The sequence below is a fragment of the Panthera tigris genome, chromosome B4 (genome assembly GCF_018350195.1).
Source record: "Panthera tigris isolate Pti1 chromosome B4, P.tigris_Pti1_mat1.1, whole genome shotgun sequence".
NCBI classification, from domain to species: Eukaryota; Metazoa; Chordata; class Mammalia; order Carnivora; family Felidae; genus Panthera; species Panthera tigris.
The window spans coordinates 48,728,369-48,752,449 of NC_056666.1; the positions used below are offsets into that span (position 1 = coordinate 48,728,369).

The 24,081-nt window shown below is 37.2% G+C and overlaps 1 protein-coding gene across 3 annotated transcripts in view; it reads right to left on the bottom strand.

Annotated features, from left to right (window-relative positions):
- EPS8 (epidermal growth factor receptor pathway substrate 8) overlaps positions 1-24,081 on the bottom strand; it is a 190,051-nt gene that overhangs the window by 113,885 nt on the left and 52,085 nt on the right. For all 3 annotated transcript variants that reach the window (XM_042991835.1, XM_042991829.1, XM_042991830.1), the window contains one exon: positions 13,913-13,983. The gene's annotated coding sequence lies outside the window, so the exon portion shown is untranslated. The remainder of the gene's footprint in view (positions 1-13,912; positions 13,984-24,081) is intronic.

The following is a 24,081-nucleotide window of genomic DNA, read 5'->3' on the forward strand; positions in this document are numbered from 1 at the left end:
GATTGTCAGGTTATCCAGAGGGCCCTTGGAAAATCTTAAAGGATTTGTATCTCATCTTATGCAAGAGAGATGTTAATATAATTAGGTTTGACATGGGAAAGACTGAAATAAGAAGTGGTGGTAAACATTCAGGTTATGTTTTATGGATACATCGTATTAAGATAGGTATTCCAGAAGTCACACAAAGTTCATAGAAATTTGTCACCACCCTCTATCCAATTATCATCTTAGATTGTTGTATACCATAGAAATAACTAATTTTCCTATCAAATGAACTCTCATCAGAATTTTAACCGTACCAGGGTGCCTGGGTGGCTCAGTTAAGCATCCCACTTCGGCTCAGGTCATGATCTCACAGCTCGTGAGTTTGAGTCCCGCGTCGGGCTCCGTGCTGACAGCTCAGAGTTACTGTTCTGCTCCGATTCTTTCCTAAAAGTGTTTACAATCATCTACTATGAGAATGCTCTATGATGGTATCACTTGAAAAACTTTGACACTATGCCACTGGAATGGGTAAGAATTTCCAGAACTGATGTAGGAGCTGATAGACTCGTAAACCTGTTAACCCAAGAGCAAGCAGAGTAAGAATTAATTATAAGGGACTGAATGGACTGATATGGATGATTGTAACTTCTGTTTGAAGTAGCACTTGTTCTTTAATGTTGTGTTTTTCCAATTTAAGGAAACCTTTTTCTCTTTCCTTTTGAGCTACTTATAACTCACAGCAATTTGGTAAATTATACTTCTGTAAACAGAATTGAAGCATTTCTCTTTTCTCCCCAACTCATCTCTCCAGAATTTGAGAATTCTTACTGAGTATTCTTATTTTCATGGCAATATAGTTATTTGCATAAGTTCAATAAAAATCGGTCCTCCTTGTAACGGGACACAATTGTAAACATTGCTTATATTAGAAAGGCTTTGACTGGAATGTCATATTTGAAAATGATGTGCACAGAATCAGATGTGACCAGACAGCTTCAAGGAACTAAGGTTAGCTTTAAGGAGCCAATGCTTATAAAGCTACCCTTCTAAAAACTACCTGGTAGCTTGCTTATAGGATTTCTGCCTAACAGGTGGGTACCCTTACTTCCTAGCCGAATCCAGGAACCTCAGGATACTTGGGGGATCTCAAGAACAGAGGACTTTACTCACATTTATAAGTGTTACAGGCAAAATCTGACAGTGAGTCACTGGCTGAGTCTACAAGCTTCAAGAGCCTTTTGAAAGTCCAATCTATGATTCCTCATTAGAAGTTCCAGCAAAGCGGGGGTGCCTGAGTGGCTCAATCAGTTAAGCAACCAGACTCTTGATCTCAGCTCATGATTCATGAGATTGAGCCCCACATCAAGCTCTGTGCTGACAGCGTAGAGCCTGCTTTGGATTCTGTCTCCCCTCTCTCTGCCCTTCCCCTGTGCGCATGCACTCTCTCTCTCTCTCTCCCTTTCCTCTTTCAAAATAAATAAATAAACTTAAAAAAAGTTTTGGCAAAGCAGACTTTTAAAAAGTATATATGGTCAACCACTATCCTTGCTGCACCGATATGATCATGCCAAGTTAATGAAACTAGACTCATGTGGCAAACAGATTGGTCTTACTTAAATTATCTTTGATAGAAATGAGGGTGACTATAAAGACAAAAATTGTGTTTCAATGGAAAACTACAGCATACCCATGTGGGTGTTAAATTCTAGTCCTCTTCATTGTCTTTAAGGTTTTGTTTTCTACCTACAAAGTAGATGGGATCCTGAATTCTTCTAGTCTCCTCCAATATCTAGCTACAATTCTCCAAACTAATGTTTCCAATTTTTCTCCCACCCTTCTGACTTGGAATTACTAAAAATTAAAACTGCCTTTTTCCCAAAGCCCTGCAAGTTGAAGCTGGACAACTTGAGATCAATTTCAGAGAAATCACCACAACAACTCATATATGGACAACCCTTCCTGCCTACTGCTATGTGGGCCACTCAGAAAGTTCACCAGAACACCTGATGACATCACCAGAGACATTCAAACTGCAAACCAGGAAAACCTGCCAGGTTACTACCATCTGCTCTCACCCTATCTGAAGATGCTTTGAGTCAAGCATCTATAAATATTCTTGATGACTAACTGCCCTCTGGACTCAAAAACCACGTTCATTGGTTAATGGTTTGTTCTAACCATTAACCATTAACCTTTTCTTTTTCTTTGGTATCCACAGAAATGTCCAGGACTGAGAAACTGGTTCAACAGATAATCTACTAAATCAGTTTCTAGACCTTGGAAGTTCTTGGGGGAAGTTTCAGATAGGGGAACAAATGACATGTTTTAGGACAAGCTAACCCTAAAATATGGAACCTTGGCATATTGGATATTTAGGGTAAAGGAGTTTGAGAAAATGAAGAAGCAGGAAGATCACTCTGACCTTCCCTGGCCCTTCTCTCCTGAAATAGGTCATAAAACCCTAGTGTGAGAGATGCCCTCCATTCACCAGGAAGAAAGGAGCATCCTTATCTCTGAAGACAAAGGGACACTGAGAAGAATCAGAACAAACAGGCTTTGCTAAATCTCCTCCAGTTTACTATATTTATCCCATACTCTTTATTCTATCATATTCCTCCATAACTGATCAGTTTTCATCTAACCTAGATAAAAATACTCAGGCCTCCTTTTTCCTTTCTTTATGAAGGCTCCTATCTCATGAAAACCTTCTATTAAATAAATCTGTATTCTTTTCTCCTATTAATCCTTCTTTGTCAGTTTAATTTACAGATCCAGAGACCCTAAGAGAGCTGAGGAAAACTTTTTCCTCCCCTACACTCCACAGATGCTATACTTATACTCTCATCAAAACTATATGTATATCACTTGTAAAAATCTATCCCAATTTGAAGGAGAAAAAACTTTTTATGCCATTCTTAGTTCAGCAGTGATCTTTCACTAAAACCTTAACCTCAAATTTTTCTTGCTGATTTTTCACTTTTTCGTTGAGATCAATAGGATTCATCCTGTTAGCTACCAGCATGGGTTTTTTTTATTATGTATGTACAAGGCACAAACATGCATAACATTTTTCCTCTAGACCAAAATAAACATACACCTTGCATTGAGGTTCTCAGTGTCAAGTTCTAAGTTAGAAAACTATAATGTAGACCTATTCTACATCTATTAAAAAAAAGAAAAGATAGTAGGTTAGGTCTTTTGGTACTCTCAACAATGTCAGTCAAAGAAAGACAGATGTATGTTTTCACTCATATGTGGGACTTGAGACAACTTAATGGAGGACCATGGGGGAAGGGAAGGGGAAAAAGTAGTTTCAGAGAGGGAGGCAAACCATAAGAGACTCTTGAATGCAAAGAACAAACTAAGGGTTTATGGGGCGGGAGCAGAGGAGAGGGGAAATGGCTGATGGGCATTGAGAAGGACACTTGTTGGGATGAGTACTGGGTGTTGTATGTAAGTGATAAATCACGGGAATCTACCAGCAAAACCAAGAGCACACTGTATAAACTGTATGTTAGCTAGCTTGACAATAAATTATTCATATATATATATATGAAGAATATCAGACATGATTCCCTAAATTAACAACCACATTTGTGTATCTTTTTATAAATCTGATACATGTGGTAAAACTTTCTTTATATACCTGCCTAGATTATTCTAATTACATTTAATCCAAAACCAAAAGTGCCTGTTGACCAACTCCCAAGTTAAAATCATTTTATACTGCAGGGCATCTCTGTGGTTCAGCTGGTTAAGGGTCCAATTCTTGATTTCAGCTCAGGTCAGGATCTCAAGGTAGTGAGACTGAGCCCTGTGTTGGACTACAGGCTGGGTATGGAGCATGCTTAAGATTGTCTCTCTCCCCCAGGCACCTGGGTGGCTCAGTTGGTTAGGCATCCAACTTCGGCTGAGGTAATGATCTCACAGTTTGAGTTCCAGCTCTGCATGGTGCTTGGTCCTTGCTGACAGTGCAGAGCCTGCTTGGGATTCTGTCTCTCTCTCTCTGCCCCCATCGCTCTCTGCCTCTCCCCAACTCGCTCGCGACCTCTCTTCTCAGAATAAACTTAAAAAAAAAAGGATTCTCTCTCTCCTTCTTCCTCTGCTCCTCTCCAACATGCACACACACTCTCTCTCTCAAAAAAAAAGATCATTTTATACTGCAGAAGAAAAAACTTACACATTAACTTAATGCTAACTCTTAACCTCTTCCATCTCAACGAGGGCACAACTTAATTTTTACTGCAAACACAGAATTCAATTTTAAGATAACCAATATGTTGACTGTGCTAGTATTAAAGCATTATTTCATTTCTGTAAGGATGCCTGTTGTCATTCTTTCTTAACTTCCTACTGACTTTGAATATTACAGTACTCATTAACAGAAAAGCTGTATGGTTTCATAATAAGGAATCAAAATATCACCCAAGGGTCAGTCAGTCCCTCTCTAATGCTCATGAACTTTCAGAACTTGGTGTCAAAATATAATCCTTATCCAAGACTCCTGGGATAAATCGTGCACTTCACATGTATGGTATTGTCTCAAATACCACCAAAAAGTCTCCATCAACTGACTTCGACATTAGAGAAGGACTAAGATGCTAACAAGGCAGATTTTCTGACTGTCAATAAGTTTTGGCAAAAGCTTTCTATATCTTTAAATACAGAAATTAATTCAAATCAGCAATAATCCTACTTTAAAATTTGGCTGCTATAGCATAATAAGTACATGTTGAATAGGGGGTTACATGGCTCTTTAGATTTTTACATGCATCTTGTAGAAAGACACATACATATGCATAACTCCCACACAAAATTTTCCTGGCTGGTCTTGCTCCATTTTGCAAGGGGGCTTGTTTACAGACAAGCCAGTATCTCCAAGGAACAGATACTACTTTATTGTTAAAACGTATCAGTCTTCAAGGTTTCCCCCCCTCCCAAACTAAAATACCATAAGATGCATTAGAATAATGAGTCTTATATCATTTTGATTCATTTAACAATGAAATAAAATTCGATGTCAAAACAAAAGATCACATAGGCATCCTGTTAGGGAACATAAAAAACATCTACTTTGTTTACTTCGAGGCAAATACTCTTCTGCATTCTATTAGGATACCACTAGCCCAGGGATCCACACCAATAAATCAGGATAAACCAGCAGATCTTATACTTACCTGCTAGATCTCCAAACCAAGTTCATTCACAGGGACTTCCAGTAATTACAGCAGCAACATGCTTTATCTCTACCACTAGCTTTGCAATGACTGAAATCACTCTCAGAGGATGTGTGGGCACACACAGTATATAGTTTACATAGCACTTTCACTTACGTTATTAATTCTTTGACTTTTGTCACCTTATCAAAAATTATACAATGGGGTTACACTAGCAACTCTTAGTCACACAGTTCCTTACCCACTACTCGGTACTGACCTTGGACTTCAGACCTGTAGAAATCTCATTACAACAGCCCTGATTCACCAACAAAGAACAGAGAGATGAATGAAGAAAAAAAAATACAAATGAGGGGGGAAATATGAATTTTAAAAATTCATAAGCTCTGTCAATAAACAGTGTCTTAAACATTTGTTGAAATTTGTCTCAGGTGAGTACTGAAGGGGAAGGAGAACTTTTCCTTTGTCCCTTTCCAGGTTCTCCGGCTGGTCTAACAACAAATTGACATAAAACGGATGAACAGGAGAATAACAAAATTAATTCATACATATGGGAGCTCAAAGAAACATGAATTTCAAAGAAATCACCAAAACAAGGAGATTTTACATCTTTTAGACAAAGAAAAAGTACATTCGTGAGGAAATGACAAGACAAAGGGGTTTGTGCTTGTGGTAGGAAATTAGTAAGGAAGCAGTAACAAGGTTTGTTTATACAAGCTTCTCAGACTTGAATTCCCTCTCTTTGGTAAATAAGGATGCTTTTTACTCTCCAGGTGGAGGGGGGGTACCCTTCACACGGAGAATTTAATTCCTGCTTTCAGAGGGAGAGAAGAGGGTCAGTGTCCTTCTGGCACAGGCTGTTTCTTAAGTGACTTTAATCCACAATAATCGTTATGCCAAAGTAGTATATTCTGGGGCAGCCTGTCCTGAACCCATCAGTGTGCTGACTTGCTCATAGAAAATGTAGAATTCTCCCTTTAGGTTGTATTAGAGATATAAACACACACTCTAAATACAGACTGCCCTTCAGGTTAATCTGTATTACAGAAGTACATATACACGCTAAAAGCATACAAGTAGCACAGGTATATGCATAAACATTGAACACCACATAAATCTAATGAAATCACACTTGTGTATAAACAAAAGATCAGAAGACTTTAATAGGATGACCAGTGAGGAGTCAGTCAGTTTACATAAAAACTGAATAAATAAAAGGTTTCAGGAAGCAAATTGTCACTTCTTTTCCAGTAAGGTGAGAAAGCCTTCGTGGGGAGTTTAATATCTGAAGATAATTTCCCAAAAAAACTGAAGAGCCTGATAAAGCAAGGAGGATTGTTTTCTTTCACATGACAGACAAGTTGAAAAGAATACAAACAGAAAAACATCAAGAAAGAAGAGGGTTCATTACTGTCAAGGACGGCAGAGTGGTGGGTTTGGGGGAGAGGGCTGCGATTTTCATATTCACCTACGGGATAGGAAGTTCAGTCCCTGTGGCTTCTCAGGAAAAAACATCTTACAAACAAATCACCTGGAAAAGGCAGCACTGGCTCCGAATTCAAATATGTGCCAAAGTCAGGAAAAGAACTAGAACAAAAGTTCTACAGTAATACGTGCCAGGTGGATTTATGAAAAACAGTCAAGAGGGAAGTGCCAGGTTTTGTCAAAAGCCTGTTTGTCTATACAGTGACAGCGAGGAGTGAAGAAAAATACATATATATGTATATACATGCATACACACATACAGGATGTTTTCGTGCTGGACACATTAGTGATACAGTAGGCATTCCTCAAAACAGTTAAATAGCAATAAGAGGCAGGTTTTGAAGTGACAATGTATAGCTTTCTCCTTTAATTTATTTAATGCAAGTTGGTGATTAATTATCCTGCCTCTCCTTGCCTCCTGAAAGAAGGAATAAATAAATACTTATAGTAACACTATTATGTAGTGTGTACTATATTAAGTATCAATGAAATTATATAGTCATCCTAGAAGCAGAAATGATTGGAATTTTAATTATTTATTTTTAATTTTTTTAATGTTTATTTTTGAGAGAGAGAGAGAGAGCGCGTGCCAATAGGGGACGGGCCGACAGGGAGGGAGACACAGAATCTGAAGAAGGGTCCAGAGGCCAAGCTGTCAGCACAGAGCCCAACATGGGGCTCCAACTCACAAACCATGAGATCGTGACCTGAGCCAAAGTTGGATGTTTAACTGACTGAGCCACCCAGGCACCCCTATAATTTTATTAATGATGTAGAGATAAAAGAGAAAAATCTCTTCAACTGCAACTAATTAAATGGAAAATCATTTTGATTACTGAGTCATGAGTTAAAGAGGACGTATCATAACCAGAACTGAACTAATTTAAACTTTGTTGCATATGTGACTCCTCAGATTTAAATTATTAAATAGATGAGACTGTAATTCAGTATGTGGTATTTTTTCAGGCTTTGAAATTTACTAGCTCTCTTAAATCCTCATTCCACTCAGGAAATCTTATTAATTTGTGTAAAGTTGAGTTATACACAAGTAACTACAGTTTTACTGTTTAAATCTCACAAGGCCTGTGGCATCTGGGGTTCTCATTGTTTTCCCAGCTGATTTAACTTCTAAAGATCTCGGGCTGTACAGAACTGTGTTCGCTATAGGAGCACTGACCCCAAGCAGGAAACTCTTATCATATCCAGTTTGGCCATTAGGCAAAATAGTGCGTGCATGCGTGTATGTGTGTGTCTATCTCCAAATCAACAAATCATTACCCCCAATTCATTGTTTTGCTTGTATTCGCCCCTCTTCATTCTTGTGTTATATTGTAAACCTAATTGAAATACCTTAATTAATGTTTGTAGAAACCTACAGGTTTAAGACAGCTGATCCACTGCCACAGTTTATGTACATACAGTAAAGCAAAGTATATGAAATGATGACAGAGTAAAATTAAGCAAAAGTAAGAATTAAGAAAATTAAAAATGAATAAACCTTCTTTTATCATGATGTTTTTGTCCGTTTTCTTCTCTCTCCCCCATTATGCTTCAACAAATGAAGAAAAGTTCACAACTACAGCACAGGATAACAAATCCCCACCCGTTCTGATTGCAATGGACAAGTTTAAAACCGAACCGAGGAAACCCCTGCTGATTAGCATGAAAGGAAATAATCAACAGATTAAAAGCATTGATGTGGCTAATTCTACTAAATCACTAGTTTTGCATTCTAACTACTTGCTTTTTTTAGTGTGGCCAACTGGTCATAAGAAAACACAGGTGACTTAACCTGGAAGAACCATGCCAACTATAAAACTAAGCAGACTATTCATTCCCATGGTAATAACTCTTAAAACAGACACAGAAGCCAATTCAGAGATTCCATTTTCAAACCAGGCAGCGATTTGGGGGTATATGCATGTATATAATTTAATCAGTGCCCTGTACCAAACTAATAACAGTCCAAGAGATGAAGCTTACAGAAACTACAGCAGTGGCCCTTTTAATATTGACTCCTGATGCATGGTAAGGTAATCTGCTCCTCAGGCAAAGAACCACAGAGGATGTTACAAAAGCACCAGGACAATAATCAGGAACATCCTTCCAGGTGCTGAGTCATTAATTGAATTTCAAAGGTCAGGCATGTCTCTTCAGGGCACCATATCTACTTTAGGAAAGCACATACCTTTTTGCGTGAAAATTTAAGTCTGATAGTTCTGCTTTATGCGTTGAACACAAAAGAACATTACAAATCTAAGACTTTATACTTTCGTTACTGTTTTTTGTACTTAGTTCCTTTAACTGTTTCCCCAAGCTCTGCTTTTGAGCCCTTTGCTTTGCAGGTGACTCCGCTAAGGGAACGCTGGTTTGTCCACATATACAGATTTATTAGAGTCCTCTTGCCCCAGATCTACAGGGCCTCTTACCAAACATAAAATGGGCCCCAGACCTACAGATCTGAGGTAGACCTGGAGAGGTGCCACCCAGATATCCCTTCAAGGAATGATTCCTTGTCCCAGCTGCTGGCTGTACAGTCAGCAGACAGCCTTGAGCAATCAACCCTTTGAGGGATTGCCTCAGGGGCAGTAAGCTACCAAGCCCAAGGTCATGCCCTTCCCAGGGAGGCCCAGGACCAATGAGTGATCAAGGTGGGGGTACAGACATTTGGCCATTTCAGCCCAACGCAGGACACTTTTAGGCCATTTTTGCTCCAAAACTCATGGTGATGTCAGCAGTCTGTCATTGGTCCTGCAATGTAACCTGACTCCCCGCCCCACTGCCTAGTCATGCCATATCTAAGATTTTAAGTAAGCTTTACTGAAAACAGTCATTTCAGAGATACTATTTCCAGAAACAGTTAAAGCACAATATATTTTGATATCAAACTTTGGGAGCAAAATATTTAAGCCGGTAAAAATATGCTAAAAAACACAAAAACATAAAAAGACAAGCCACAGACTAGAATATTTACAAATCATATTTCTTTTAACATTTCTTTCAAGGCAGGTGTACTGGTGACAAATTCCCAGTGCGGTGTTGTCCTTGTTTTGTCTCAGAAGGTCTTTATGTCTCCATTTTTGAAGGAGAACTTTCCTGGATACAGAATTCTAGACTGGTGGTTTGGATTTGGTTTTCCCATAATGTTTTTGTTTTGTTTTTAAAGTAGGCTTCATGCCCAGCATGGAGTGCAATGCTGGGCTTGAACTCACAACCCTGAGATCAAGACCTGAGCTGCGATCGAGTTAGATGCATCACTGACTGGGCCACCCAGGCACTCCATGGTTTTCCCATAACTTTAAGTATTTCACTTTATATTCTTTTCTTGTTTACATGGTTTTTGAGGAGAAGACCAGTGTGATTCCTCTAAAGGTGAGCTACATCATGTTAGCCACTATTAAGAATAAAAGCACAGAGGTGCCTGGGTGGCTCAGTTGGTTAAACATCCAACTTCAGCTCAGGTCATGATCTCCTGGTTCATGGGTTCAAGGCCTGCATTGGGCTCTGGGCTAATGGCACAGAGCCTGCTTCAGATCCTCTGTCTCCCTCTCTCTCTGCCTCTCTCTCTGCCTCTCTCTCTCAAAAATAAAAAAATAAAAATAACAGCACAGCCTTTCCCTTTAGCATTTGATTCCATATTGCCAGTTTAATTTAATCAATGCATATTCCAAACACTGAGCTAAGTACTTGGAGATGATCAAAAAAATAGAGATTCAATAGGATACACTGGAACTAGGTTGTTCATGTCTACAGGGAGCCTAGAAACTCGGGGACTTTAAGACAGAACATTCTATTTTGTAAAGGAAACTATGAAGTTTTTGAGGGCAGAGAGACTTTATCTTCATTGTGGCCTAGTACTACTCAACCTTCTTTACATTTGCTTCCTGGTTTACTAAGGAGAATTATAAACTTGATAATGAGACACACAACAAATCTGTACCAGTCTTAGTTGGTCTCTGATTGTGGTGGACTCCACACCATATTCCCCATAGTGACCACATTCTCAAGTTATAATAGAGCACGCTCCTCCTTGCCTTCACCCCTCCTCAGAAAATAACTACGCTTCCCATATAACTACAAAAATACAGACAAACAGCATCACCTCCCTTATCTCCATGTAAATATGAGAATCTTTTTTTAAGAAACTCTTTAATTGCACAAAAGGTCTATTAGACGTTAAGTATTGCTTCAAAAATGGATTCACAAATGACAAGTTTACATATGACATTTAAATATTCCATTTACTCATTTCAGAAATGCATCTCAGGCAGAAAGTTCAGTCAACAATATATCTTATGGTATCTTAAAAGCCTGTCTTTATATCATCTGGAAATAAATCCTTGTTGGATAGAATAATCTTGTTACCCCAATTTTTTGCTGATTTCATCAAATCCCCTGCACAGAATCTTTGTCATCTTGGAAATATTTATTCCCTTTTCAAAATAGTTTTAAGAGTTAAATTCAGAATATAAAACTTTAAAACAAACTTTTCACCATTTTAAATGTTTCACACACTCAGGTCTTTCTCACCTCATGCAAACCTCACACCAAAGATTCAAAGAGCTAGGGTATTTTCCAAATAGAAACATCTGTTTTTTCTGGTATTCTTGCATAAAAAGATTTCACTGCATTTTATGTGTCAGTAATTTCAATCATCCCCAAACTGATAGCAAGAAGCCACCTGATGTGCTGTTATCTCATCCCGACATCTTGTATGCTCACACTCTAAAATGAAAGAAAATAAAGTGTGCCTGTATGCAGGCAAAAGAAAGCTGAATGATTAATTGCTATATATGTCTCTTCTTTAAAATCTGACTTGGTAGCTGAATTTTTTCATCATATCCAAAAAACAGAAACACATACTGAAAAAGGTAAAATTTTTAAGTGGTTAATACTTTTAGTGTATTGTTTCTGCAAAGGTAAACAGTTTAAATAACTGCTTACTTCCAAGGGCTAAGTCTGAAGTGAAACTGTGTATTTCCTAAAACTCTAGTGCTATTCTCAGAAACAGCTCATTAGCTACCAATTAACCCATTTCTGTAAGTCTTTAGTAATCTTACACATGCTGACCTACCTCTAGGCTTGGACCTTCTCATGGTAACGAAGACGAAGGGTGTATCAAAGAATCCGTATCTACACACAATTTCAACAGCAGACTTTTATCAATACTGCATTGTGTCTCTAGCTCACTGGTACAAAACTCCTTTTGGGCTTCATCTCACAACCATGACAATGATGATAACAAATTGCAGGAAGAGGATGAATCACCAATGACAATAACTACCTAAGCACAAATTTGTGCTCCATACTGTATTGGGCACTTTCTGTATGCTATCTCAATTCAATCCTTACAATTCTATGATGTCAGTAACACTATACCTACTTTACAACTATAAAATTTGAGGTTCAAGAGACTACATGTCCTAAATTTTACAAGTGTTGGATGGTGAAAGCTGTGAACAGGCTTTCCTCCTACAGCCTACACGCACTATCTAGATAAAAAGGCAATTGGTAAAACCCCTCTACGATTATGTTTCTTTAGACTGGTCAATTACTTTTTTGGGGGAAACCAAAGAAATGACTTTTAGGTGGAACTAAATAAGCCAGTTGTTTAGTAAGTCACAAACAACATTTCTTAAAAATACAAAAGAATATGACTGGCAATTGTATTAAGAGAGCACAAAAGTAGTTGCTAGATGACTCAGCCAAGCAATAAATTAGAGGTTAGAGCAAGAGAATTAAAACTGTTGAAACCGGATTGAAGATTAAAAGACAGGTGGCTGATGGCTGTGAGGGACCTTGAACACCGCCCCCGCAGTCACTCAACAAGGAACTGAGTAAGTACATTGTATGAGAAAAATTTAACATTTTCTTCTGGACTAAGACACAGAGAGAGTCAGCAACTGCAATGTTAGACAAAAGATAACCAAATCATCTAGCTACAGCAACAGCCACTGCACTAGAATCCATAATATCTGAAGACAGAGTGCAGGAAGACGGTAATTTTACTACCATCTGACCGGTATTTCTCTCCCAAGATATAAGGAAATACTCTTAAAACATAGTTACTAGAAAGAAATATCATAACCACAATTGCTAAATAGTATCCTGGCACCTTTAAAAAGCTTCAGGATACAATTTGGGACACCCAGAATAAAAGGTTATGTGCAAATCCTAAGCCCAAAAACAGATAAAGACATGACGTGTGCGGGGTGAGTTGAAGAAAAACAAGAGAAATAAAGGAAGTTAAGAAGACAAACAAAACAAACAAATTTATGAAGCTAAAAGAAACACCCACTCAGTATTACTCAAGCAAGCCTCAGATCACCTATACCAAGGTATCCAGATGAATGGCTAAAACCCCAAGGAAGAGAAAAATCAGAACTAGATTTTTTCCCCCACATCAAGAATGTAAAATACAGAATATAAAAATATTGAAAATAACGTGTACAGGTTTTTAATAGAAAATGCATTTAAATATTGAGATATAATTTGATTACCATAAAACTCACCCTTTTAAAGTGAACAATTCAGTACATCTGAACTATTATTAATAATACTTTGTTTCACACACATACACACAAAGAAAATGCATTTAGTAATCCACAGATTAACAATTCCTTCAAATACATCCCAGTAAATAAAGACATTTTTAATTCTAAAAATGCCAGTACTTTCAAAGCCACCCAAGTGGTTTTGTTTTCTTTCCTCTGCTGCTTCTTCCTCCTCTTACTTTCCCCTCTTCTTTTTGTGCTTGCCAGTTTTCTCAGAAATAATATAGAAGATGGCACAGTCTTCCTACCGTTCCGCTGCTAGTAGGCTACAGTAACATCCAAAATTTCATACTCATAAAGATTCTATGCATATAACTGTTAAGACCCATTGAACTTACTGACAGTTGACAGTTTTAGTACCTCTACCTACCGTTTTTCTTAATGAAACACTTACATATCCATGATCTCAATTTATTTTCAAAACATGTAATCTGGAAGGTAAGCTGAGTCAACAGTCCCATCATCCCTCTTTTAAAAACAGGCAAACTGACACAAAGAAGTCAAGTAAGCAGGGCACCACACCAACGGCCCCTGCAGCAGGACTGGGCATGAAGGCAGGGGCAAGCCCTAGATTCAGCCCGGGACTCTCAGGCTCACACTCAGCACTTCATGTGTAACTGTAGTGTTTCTCAGAGTACATGCGAATGTCAAAATTTCCTGAGAAACAGCAGATAGCTTGAAATACGCTCATCTCTCTACAAGTGGACTCACCTCAAAAATGAAAATATGCTCCAATTCTCATTTTTCCACTTCAGTCCAACGAGAGCTGTGTTAAAGATGACCTGTACATAAAAATAAGTGAATACAAATTAAATTCCACTTTGAAGCACAGTATGAAAGCAGCAGTCGTTTTTGCGTAAAACAGGTATGTTCTCTTTTAAATTTTTTGTTCTCTTTATGTAGTGAAAAATTATATGGATGGAAAAGATAAAAAAGAAAGAAATCATAAGGGATCAAATATTGGGATCGGCATATTAACACGCCCTCTGATTTAGTCCTGCATTGCAGTAACTCTGAGAAGTACTAACTTCCAAAAGAACTACAATTCTAAGACTTATTACACTAGGATTTGAATGGACCAAATGCCTCAGAGGTACTTTATTTTGCAACTTTTAACATTTTCCTAGCAGTTTACAAACTATATGTATATTAGGCATATTCAATTTTTTCCTATATATAGTTGGACCTATATATTCAGCTCAAGGTCTATAAACAAACATTTAAAATGCACACCCCAACATTGATTGTAAGGGCATGTTATCAAATGACTTATATCTGTGTAACTGATAATATCACTGATATTAATATCACCGATAATAACTGATATATAATAATATATATCTTCAGCAGGTACCTATCCATCAGATATTTAGCGAATCCATATGTGTGAAAAAAAATTTTAAGTTAAATAATAAGACATGGGACGCCTGGGTGGCTCAGGCGGTTAGGTGTCCAACTTCGGCTCAAGTCATGACCTCACAGTCCTTGGGTTTGAGCCCCCTGTTAGGCTCTGTGCTGACAGCTCAGAGCCTGGAGCCTGCTTTGGATTCTGTGTCTCCCTCTCTCTGCACCTCCCCCGCTCATGCTCTGTCTCTTTCTTTCTCTCTCTCTCAAAAACAACTAAAAACATTTTTTAAGTTAAATAAGAGAGTTCGTGCTGTAAATAAAAAACAATAAGTAATACCATATAATGTTCAAGAACTATAATAATTCAAGTATGGACTTTTTTGACATGTGACTCTAAGAGCAATGAGAACGGACTTTGGAGTACAGGAGTTCGAACAGAAATCCCAACTCTGTATCAGCATGGAAACACTGAAGATCAGCACCTCATTCTTCTGTTCATATCCTAATATAATATAATCTCACTTGCCTAGAGGCCACACATAAATGACAACCTCAGCAATGTCAAAGAGTAAATTAAAAAGTTACATGGCTAGTGAAATAGATGCCACATCATCTACGTGCTAAATTTCTGCATTTGACTCTGGGAAGATGCCCTGAAGCTCAGTTTAGATCTTTTAAAATCTTATTGTAGAAAAAGTTCTAATGAACTTGGTAGTCAAATCAATCCACAGCAGGGAGAAGCATTGATCAGAAGCATTAAATCTGAATTTGGGGAGCTAGGACTACTAGAGGTTAACAGAAAGAAACAACAGCAGAAAGAAATTGGTAGATTGTAATGAGAGATTATGACACAATGGAAAGAAAAACTGTATAAGGCATCCTTGGAATATTTGACATAGAACCCATGCATACATTAATTTCAAGGATACACTATATTACGATCCAAATAAATAGTATGCATAGTAATAAGTAACATTCTGTTTAAGAAGACTAAAAAGGACTTGATACTTAGAAGAAAAATTACCAACTTAACAGTTTAAAAATAAATAAAATTCTAATATTTACAGAATTATATATACAGAATTATAATATACTTCAGAATTAACTCTGAAGTATATAGCTAGGAAATGCACTTATTTTGAACTTGGAAAGCATATTATTAGGCAAACCTGATAAATGAAATGTTAATGTAGTTAAATGAGCAAATATTAGGGACTTAGGCCTCATAACTAAAACCAAGCACTATATTAAACAGTCTCTCCCTTCATAAGGTTCACAGTTCAGTAGAAAACACCACCATATATATAATTAAATTTTAATACTATTTAGATGTGTAACAGAGGTATAAGCAAGAGACATATAATATTTGGTTGTTTCTTTTTATGATGTTACCAACGTGCAACATTATTGCACACTGATGTGCAATGCCTAGACACTTTAATTCAGTAAGGGTCATAAGTGTGACTTCAAGAAGGCTGGAATATATAAAATGGATGAGAAAAAAAATATATCAAAAGTAAAACTATGACATGGATTAAAGATAAGTATCAGAAATTCCCTCCCTCCTTTCCACTATAATAGCAATGAAAACTATTGACAAGAGGATCAGTTAATATTTACTGAGAATTTATTGGCCCTTATAGCTATACTCAGCTATAAGGGCCTAACATGTGTGAACACATTCAGTTCTCAACAACAACCCTATGATGAAGGCTCTATTATTATCCTGTTTTAAAATTAAGAAAATGGAGGCATGCAGACCGTAAGTAACTTGCCCAAAGTTACACCGGTAAATAAAGAACCAAAATTAAAATACAGGAAATTTGGCTTCAGAATCCATGCTTTTCATCACTGCATACCTAAGAGTGTACTAAACGTGTAAAGATGTACTCTCTTACAGAAGGTGTACTTCTCAAAGCACCACACATTGTTTGCTTTAAAAAGAGCTACTATCAGGGCACGTAGGTGGCTCAGTTACTTAAGCATCTGACTTTTGATTTTGGCTCAAGATCTCAAGTTTGTGAGTTCAAGGCCCACGTCAGGCTCTGTGCTGACAGAGCAGAGCCTGCTTGGGATTCTCTCTCTCCCTCTCTCTCTCTGCTCCCTCCTCTGCTCACTCTAGCTCGTGCATGCTCTCTCTCTCAAAATAAATAAATAAACATTTTTTAAAAACAGCTATAATCATTAACACTTTCATATTCCTTCAAAACCAATTTTCCATTTTTGCTAGTTTACCAATTCATGTTTAGGATTTGGTTCTATAACTATTCTATATTCTCCAGATGCTTTGCCTAAATATGTCAAAATTTCCCCAATGACTCCTACTATCACAAATTCTGAAACTTACTAGGAATTTATCCAAAGGATACAGGAGTGCTGATTCATAGGGGCACATGTACCCCAACGTTTATAGCAGTGCTATCAACAATAGACAAATTATGGAAAGAGCGTAAATGCCCATCAACTGATGAATGGATAAAGAAGATGTGGTATATATATACAATGGAGTACTACTTGAAATGAGAAAGAATCTTACATTTGCAACAACATGGATGGAACTGGAAGGTATGATGCTAAGTGAAATAAGTCAGTCAGAGAAAGATATCATGTTTTCACTCATATGTGGAATTTGAGAAGCTGAACAGAAGACCATGGGGCAAGAGGAGGAGAAAAAGATACTTTCAAACAGAGAGGGAGGCAAACCATAAGAGACTCTTAAATACAGAGAACAAACTGAGGGTTAATGGTGGGGCGGGGAGGAAAACAAGTGATGGGCATTGAGGAGGGTACTTGTTGGGATGAGCGCTGGATATTGTATATAAGCGATGAATCATGGGAATCTACTCCTGAAACCAAGAGCACACTGTAAACACTTTATGTTAGCTAACTTGGCAATAAATTATATTTAAAAATAAAAATAAAAAAATAAATCTTTTAAATTAAAAAAATAAAAATGAAAATTCAGAAAGGAATAAAGAATGAAGCATTTATCCAAACTCTTTCATATAAACTATACAATTAGCTAAACAAATAGTACATGAGGGGGAGTTTTTCTTTGTAGACTCATTCCAGAGAATAAACCAATATAAAGCGGCAATTAAAATATCATCCTGTGCAACTCCTAATGAATTCAAGTATGGAGGCAAAACAGCTACTAGTATCAAAAAAAAAAAAAAAAAAAAAACCACCACATATGCCTCCTGAGAGAAGAAATACCATTCGTATATTAGGAAGTGAGGAGGATGGGGAGAACAAAGGGAGGAAAAGAAAGAGAAGCGGAGGTGAGAGACAGGGAGAAAGGAAGGAAGGAAAGAAGGAAGGAAATCTGAATTTGATTAAGTCTCTAGACTCTACCACTTTATAAAAAACACACAGGAGATAAGGACATGTTAAACTATACCACCAAGACCCCATCAGCAATATGTAGCAAAGTACATATTAATAAGAATAAAGGACACCATTTGGACCCTGACTCAAACAAATGCAAAAAGAAGCCTTATGAAACCATTGGCAAATTGAACATTAATTATTTAGTAATATTTAGAATTAACTTTAAGTTTCAGGTATGATAATTAAATTATGGTTACTACATTTTAAAGTGTTTTTATCTTTTAGAATAACATACTGAAATATTTACAAATAAAATGGTATATCTGATACCTGCTTAGTTTCACACAGAAGAGAAAAAATGGAAAGGGGCAGATCAGTGAACCAAGATTAGCCCAGAGTTAGTAACTGCTGAAGCTCGATGATGGCTACCTAGGAGTTCATTATACTAGTTTGTCTACCTTGTATATTTGAAGGTTTCCAAAATACAATTTTTTTAAATAGGGGGTATACAGCACATTAAACAAATGGTACTTAAAATATTATAACAGAAGTACTTTTAAGAATTTAAAACTTCACTACATGTTTGTATGAGAAAAAAAATGTTTTAACAAAATAGTAACACTAATGTCTCAACTAGTAGGTATTTTTCTCAATTTTTAGCTAAAATGTTATGCTTTGTTTATAAGTAAGTAATGGTTGATCTCTTTATTAAGTACAGCTAGTACGCTGAAAACAGCTGAAACAGTTGAAAATGGAAAAGCAGTAACTTTAAAAACATAAATATAAGCAAACTGCCAGACTTTAGATTTTTTTACTTCCAAAGTTTTTTGTTCACTTTGTCTGGCACTAGAAAGACTCAGGTTGAGGTAGAGGGGTACATGGAGTTTGGCTCAAATTCTTCAAGTTTGGATAACATATGTGTAATTTAAATTATTGTATGATGAATCCTGTTAAGTGAGAAACAGTTGTATTCAACACAAAAAGGTGAAAAGTACAAAGGCTTTGAAATTCAGTTTTTGTTCCATCACTTATTAGTTTCACATCATTTCAGGCAAGTTTTAGTGCCTTCATCTGCAAAATGAGAAAAATAATTTCTTCCACATAATGATGTGATACATGGATTTGATTATACTATGATATAAATTATAAATACATATTCAATGTATTTTAATATTTTATATAAACTACAGAAGTGTGTGTACACACACACACACACACAGTTTCCTAGCATTGTTCTGTTAGATAGTGTTTCACAGTAGCTAATATTCCAATTGTCAACATCCAATCATTATTCTACCAGTTAACAGTATTGTTATGCTACCTGATATTACACTCACTTCTTCCCAAATGCCAACAATATTTCCCGTGGGCATAAATAATAATTTGGAAAACCCATACACTGATGAACTAAGAAACCCCTTTATACACTGAAGCTTTGGGTGTTCTTTATGAAATCAGCAGGCCAAGAATTTGCCTATAACTTCTATTTACTTAAGTTGTATAGATTTTGGATAAATAATATTATTTGAAAAGTTTAAAGGTAGGCTGCTTTCAGTTACACAGCCAAATCTTACTTACACTTGAAATATATTTGGTGTTTGAAGGATAAATCTACACTAAAAAATATCAAAGTAATCACTGGACTAATGCTCCTATAAGAAAATTCTTACCCTTGAAGATAAAGTATCAACAAGAATGGGCTTCCTTCCAACTCACTTGATGCCCTAGGGCATTTTGCATACAACTTAAAACACTTATCATGTTATATCAGTTATTTATTTACATACTGGTCCCAAAGTTGGAATATAAGCTTCAAAAAGACAGAGAAAGACTTATTTTCCTTTTCTATCATCAGCATCTGCATAGTAGCGCCTGGCAGCAGCAGGTGATTAGTAAATGTTTGCTGAATTCACATATAAGTATATGTACCTTCATTCTCTAAGGGCTTCAGGATCAAATCATTACATGCCCCTTTGTTAAGTACTCCATGAAGGGACTGAGCCTATCAAACCTGGGACTAGAACCTTAAGAGACTTCCATTGTACTCTTACCCTTGCCCCTTATCCCCTAGAGGGCACATCTATTGCAGATCACTTGAATTCAACACAGACAATATTCCTGGGTTACTCTTCTAAGCCTAGCCTTCAATCTATAATACCAGCTAAGACTTACTGACAGCACTTTATGTGCAAGGTGCCACACCAAACACAGCATATACCTTTGCTCGTGTGTTCTTTATGATAGCCTGGCATTATTAGTATTACTCCCATTTTACAGGTAAAGATGCTAAGGCTTAAAGAGGTTATGAAATATGTTCAAAGTTCCAAGGTCATAGAGCAGAGGCAGGATTTGAGCCAGGTCTGTCTGACCATGGCCCACATTCTTAATCACTGACTCTACTGAAAAGAAGACTACTAGTAAACAAAACTTTTCAAAAAAGACTCTGAAAGTCTCTTTCTTCTTACGTTTTCTGACACATGGGGACCCTTCCATACAGTGAATACTAATCAACAGAAGCCACTCTAAGATGGCAACAGAGGATGGAAATCATGCTTAAAGAAAAAACAATCTGAGCAGTCTAGAAATCTTGTGAACAAGACTAGAAATTTTTTTAAAAAAAGGAGAGATGCATAAAGGACTAGATCACTATTAATGACTAAATCTGTATAGAACTCAAAAGCTACAAAGCACATACAAATACACACACTAATTCACAAAGCTGCCCTGGAATGTTGGTATCATATAGATTTGACGCTGAGACCTTCATTAGAACCAGCAGAGATAATATAGGTTAACATAAGACTGTTTTTCCCAAGTTTAAATCTCAGCTTTGACAATTACTGCATAGCTTTAGGAAAGGTACTTATCAACCACGCTAAGCCTCAGTTTCCAGGGGTGTAAAATAGAAATAATGCCTCCCTTGTAGCAAAATGATGAGAAAAACAATTAATACATCATGTTGCTCAAAGCCATTAACTTAAGCACATGTATGTGGACTGGTAATGATAGGAAGAAGGCAATGCTATTTAAGGAAACAAAAAATGGTGCTTTAGAGGCCTGGATGTTCAAAAGCAGCAGCAGTAAAGAAACTAAAAACAATCAACAAGCTGTCCTCAGGCTTAGATTCCCAGGCAAAACTGGACTGCCTACAGAGGGGATCCTACCCAGAAAGGTATATCTGAAAAAACTGTTCTTCACCCGGGCAGGCTTCAAGGGCAAGCAACAAGAATGGGTAACAAATACTTTTTTTCTTTTAAGTCAGCTCTAGGTATAATGTAGGGCTCAAATTCACGACCCAAGATCAAGACTTGCATGCTGTACCAACTGAGCCAGCCAGGCACCCCAGTTAGGACATACTTTTTAAACTGTAAAAACTACTGGGAAACTATTAACCACTTCCAACTAAGATTAACCTAACTGCTTTCCTGACAAAACCACATTGGGATCAATAACATTAATTCTTAATGACTAAGGAGAAGTTTTCACCTAGAGTGGAGCTGAGCAAGAATGGATATAGCACTTATGACAAAAATTGCTGGCCTCTCACTGTTTCACCCTATGAGATACCCTGTGACACCTTCCTCCGCCCCTTCCTTGGTCAATTAACACTTCAAAAATTCTTACTAAATGCAAACACTGTTCTAGTTCCAAGGGATACAAGGACGAACCACGAACAGGAGAGTGCAATAGGACAGTAACAATAACAACAGCTAAGATCTGAGTGTTTGCGCTGTGCCAGGCTCTTCAGGTGCTTGACATATTTCATAACTTAATTCTCACAACAAGCCCACAAGGTAGGTAGTAATACTGTCCAATAAATGACAAAAAAATGGAAACATGGAAATCTGTCATAACTTGCAAACTCATTCAGCAGTGAAGCTTAGATTCAAATCTAGGCAGGTAAGATAGAATGATAAATGTTGGACAAACAGGTTATGGGAACATCAAGGCCCCCGAAATGTAAGTAAACTGGTTAGTAATGAATAAAGTTAATAAGTATACTTTAAAGTCTTAGAAATCCTTAGAAACACACAAAGAGAAGGTAAACAAAGACACGGGCCCCATCTTTAAAATTTTCATGGACCACGTAGATAACAGCTCAGGTTCACCACCACTTCGCAGAAACATCAACAGCTGTTACCTTTGGTTTCACTCAAACAAAGAAGTTTAAAAATAATAAATGAAGAGTGACTAGAGAAATACATTGCCCAAACGAAACCAGTTAACGTTATTAAACTGAATTACAATCATGACCAAAAATGTGATCACATCATAAAATATCATAAAGCCGCTCCAGCAATGAATGGCTGAAAGGTAAGACCCTTCTCTGTAACACATAGGTTTTACATGGGGTTGCACACCCAACTAATACTTTTATTGGAGAAGAAGCATCACACAGTTGGGCCAGTAAAGTTCTTCTTGAGGTGAGCTTGCCCACACCAGTTAACCGGTTAATTAACCAGACGTTTCATCAATGACACATCTAATAGATAAGTTTCTCTTAAAGCAACAGTCTTAGGGAGATTTTCTGGAATTAAATTGCCTTCAGTTGTACCGTGTGAAGAGATTAGTTCTATAATACATGCTATGCTACTAGTCAATCCTCATTACCTGCAAAGTATAATTTAACATTTGCAACATGAGTCCCATATTCTTGTCTGCCTAATAAAACAACTCTCATTGCTTTCCTAATCTATTCAAAAATGAGCTTGATCTTCCTCACAAAACAAGTTTACTCTCCAAATTTACTAACTTATTTTAATACGTCTCCTTTTTCCTCATCACTCAGCCTGAAACTCTAGTTGTTACTGACTCCTCCATCTTTTTCATTCTGTATCACCTCACGCCAGATTTATCAAAATAAGCTTCACCGGTCTTCCTATTTCAAATAACTTTTCCTTCTAATCCTTCTTCTAAGACTGTGAAAGTTTTACTCTTAAAAAGCAATGCTTTCACTTTGCTACTCTCTGTCCCAGAACCAACAACGGCAACAACATATAAGATCACATAATAGAAGCAACATTAGCTTAATAATTAAGAAGCCTTGGTTCCAGGCCCAATTTCTCCACTAACTAATTTGAATGATTCACTTTGGTTTCCTTACCTGGAAAACATGAGTCCTAGGCTAGAAGAGCACTGCAATCTTTAACTTGAAGAGCAACAAATCTCTTGTCCTGGAATTCATGGTCCACCATAATTGAGCTCATCAAACTCATCTACAACTATCCCCAGCATGTATTTTCCTACCCCCCCAGCTACTGTCTGCATACTCCTGAATTATGTCAGGCATGTTTGTACTATACTAATTCCTTTTTTATTTTAATTTTAGAGAGAGTATAAGCAGCGAAAGAGGAGGGAGGGAGGGAGAGGGAGGGGGGGAGAGAAAGAAAGAGAGAGAGAGAGAGAGAGAGAGAGAGAGAGAGAGAGAGAGCGCGCGCTAAGCAGGCTCTACACTCAGCATGGAGCCTGGTGGGGGCTCAATCCCATGACCCTGGGATCATGACCTGAGCTGAAATCAAGAGTTGGACCCTCAACCAACTGAGCCACCAAGTGCCCATAATTCCTTCTTCTAACATGACCTCACTCTTTTAGTAATCATCAGTAATATGTCCTTTTTCTTTCTAGAGACTCTATTGTCTACATTTGGCCCTGTTAACTCTAAAATTTAACCTATGTATGTTGTGGCTCCAACAGAAGGACTCAGTAGTTAATGAACTGATTTTATTTTGGTTCTCCTAAGTGCACAGTCTAATTTATCAATGCTCATCTGAACTGATTATCATATATAGCTAATGTAGTTAGTGAAAGTACTTAATCCTAGTACATTAAGAAATTCACTTCCTGTTTGCTGGAAACTTATTTTTAAACATTATATTATTTTATGAGCAACAAGTTAGTTCTAATAATGTCAGTTCAGGAATTTTATAAGTTCAATTATTTTTTGTGAGCTGATCTGAGACCCCCAAGTTACCATCTTCAACACTGCATTGATAAGAAAGTGCCAGCTGAGGAAATGGTCACTTGGGAGGAAGTCCAAACCTTTTCTCCTGTCCCCCCGTGGCCATTCAGCTTGCAGAAAGGAGAAATTAATGACTCAGAGACACCACATGGACCTGATTTTGACATACAACAGAATACTCATTTATAAAAAAAATCAGTGCCCTATAACACAGTAAAAAGAGCAAAGAATGTGCTGTCAGAAA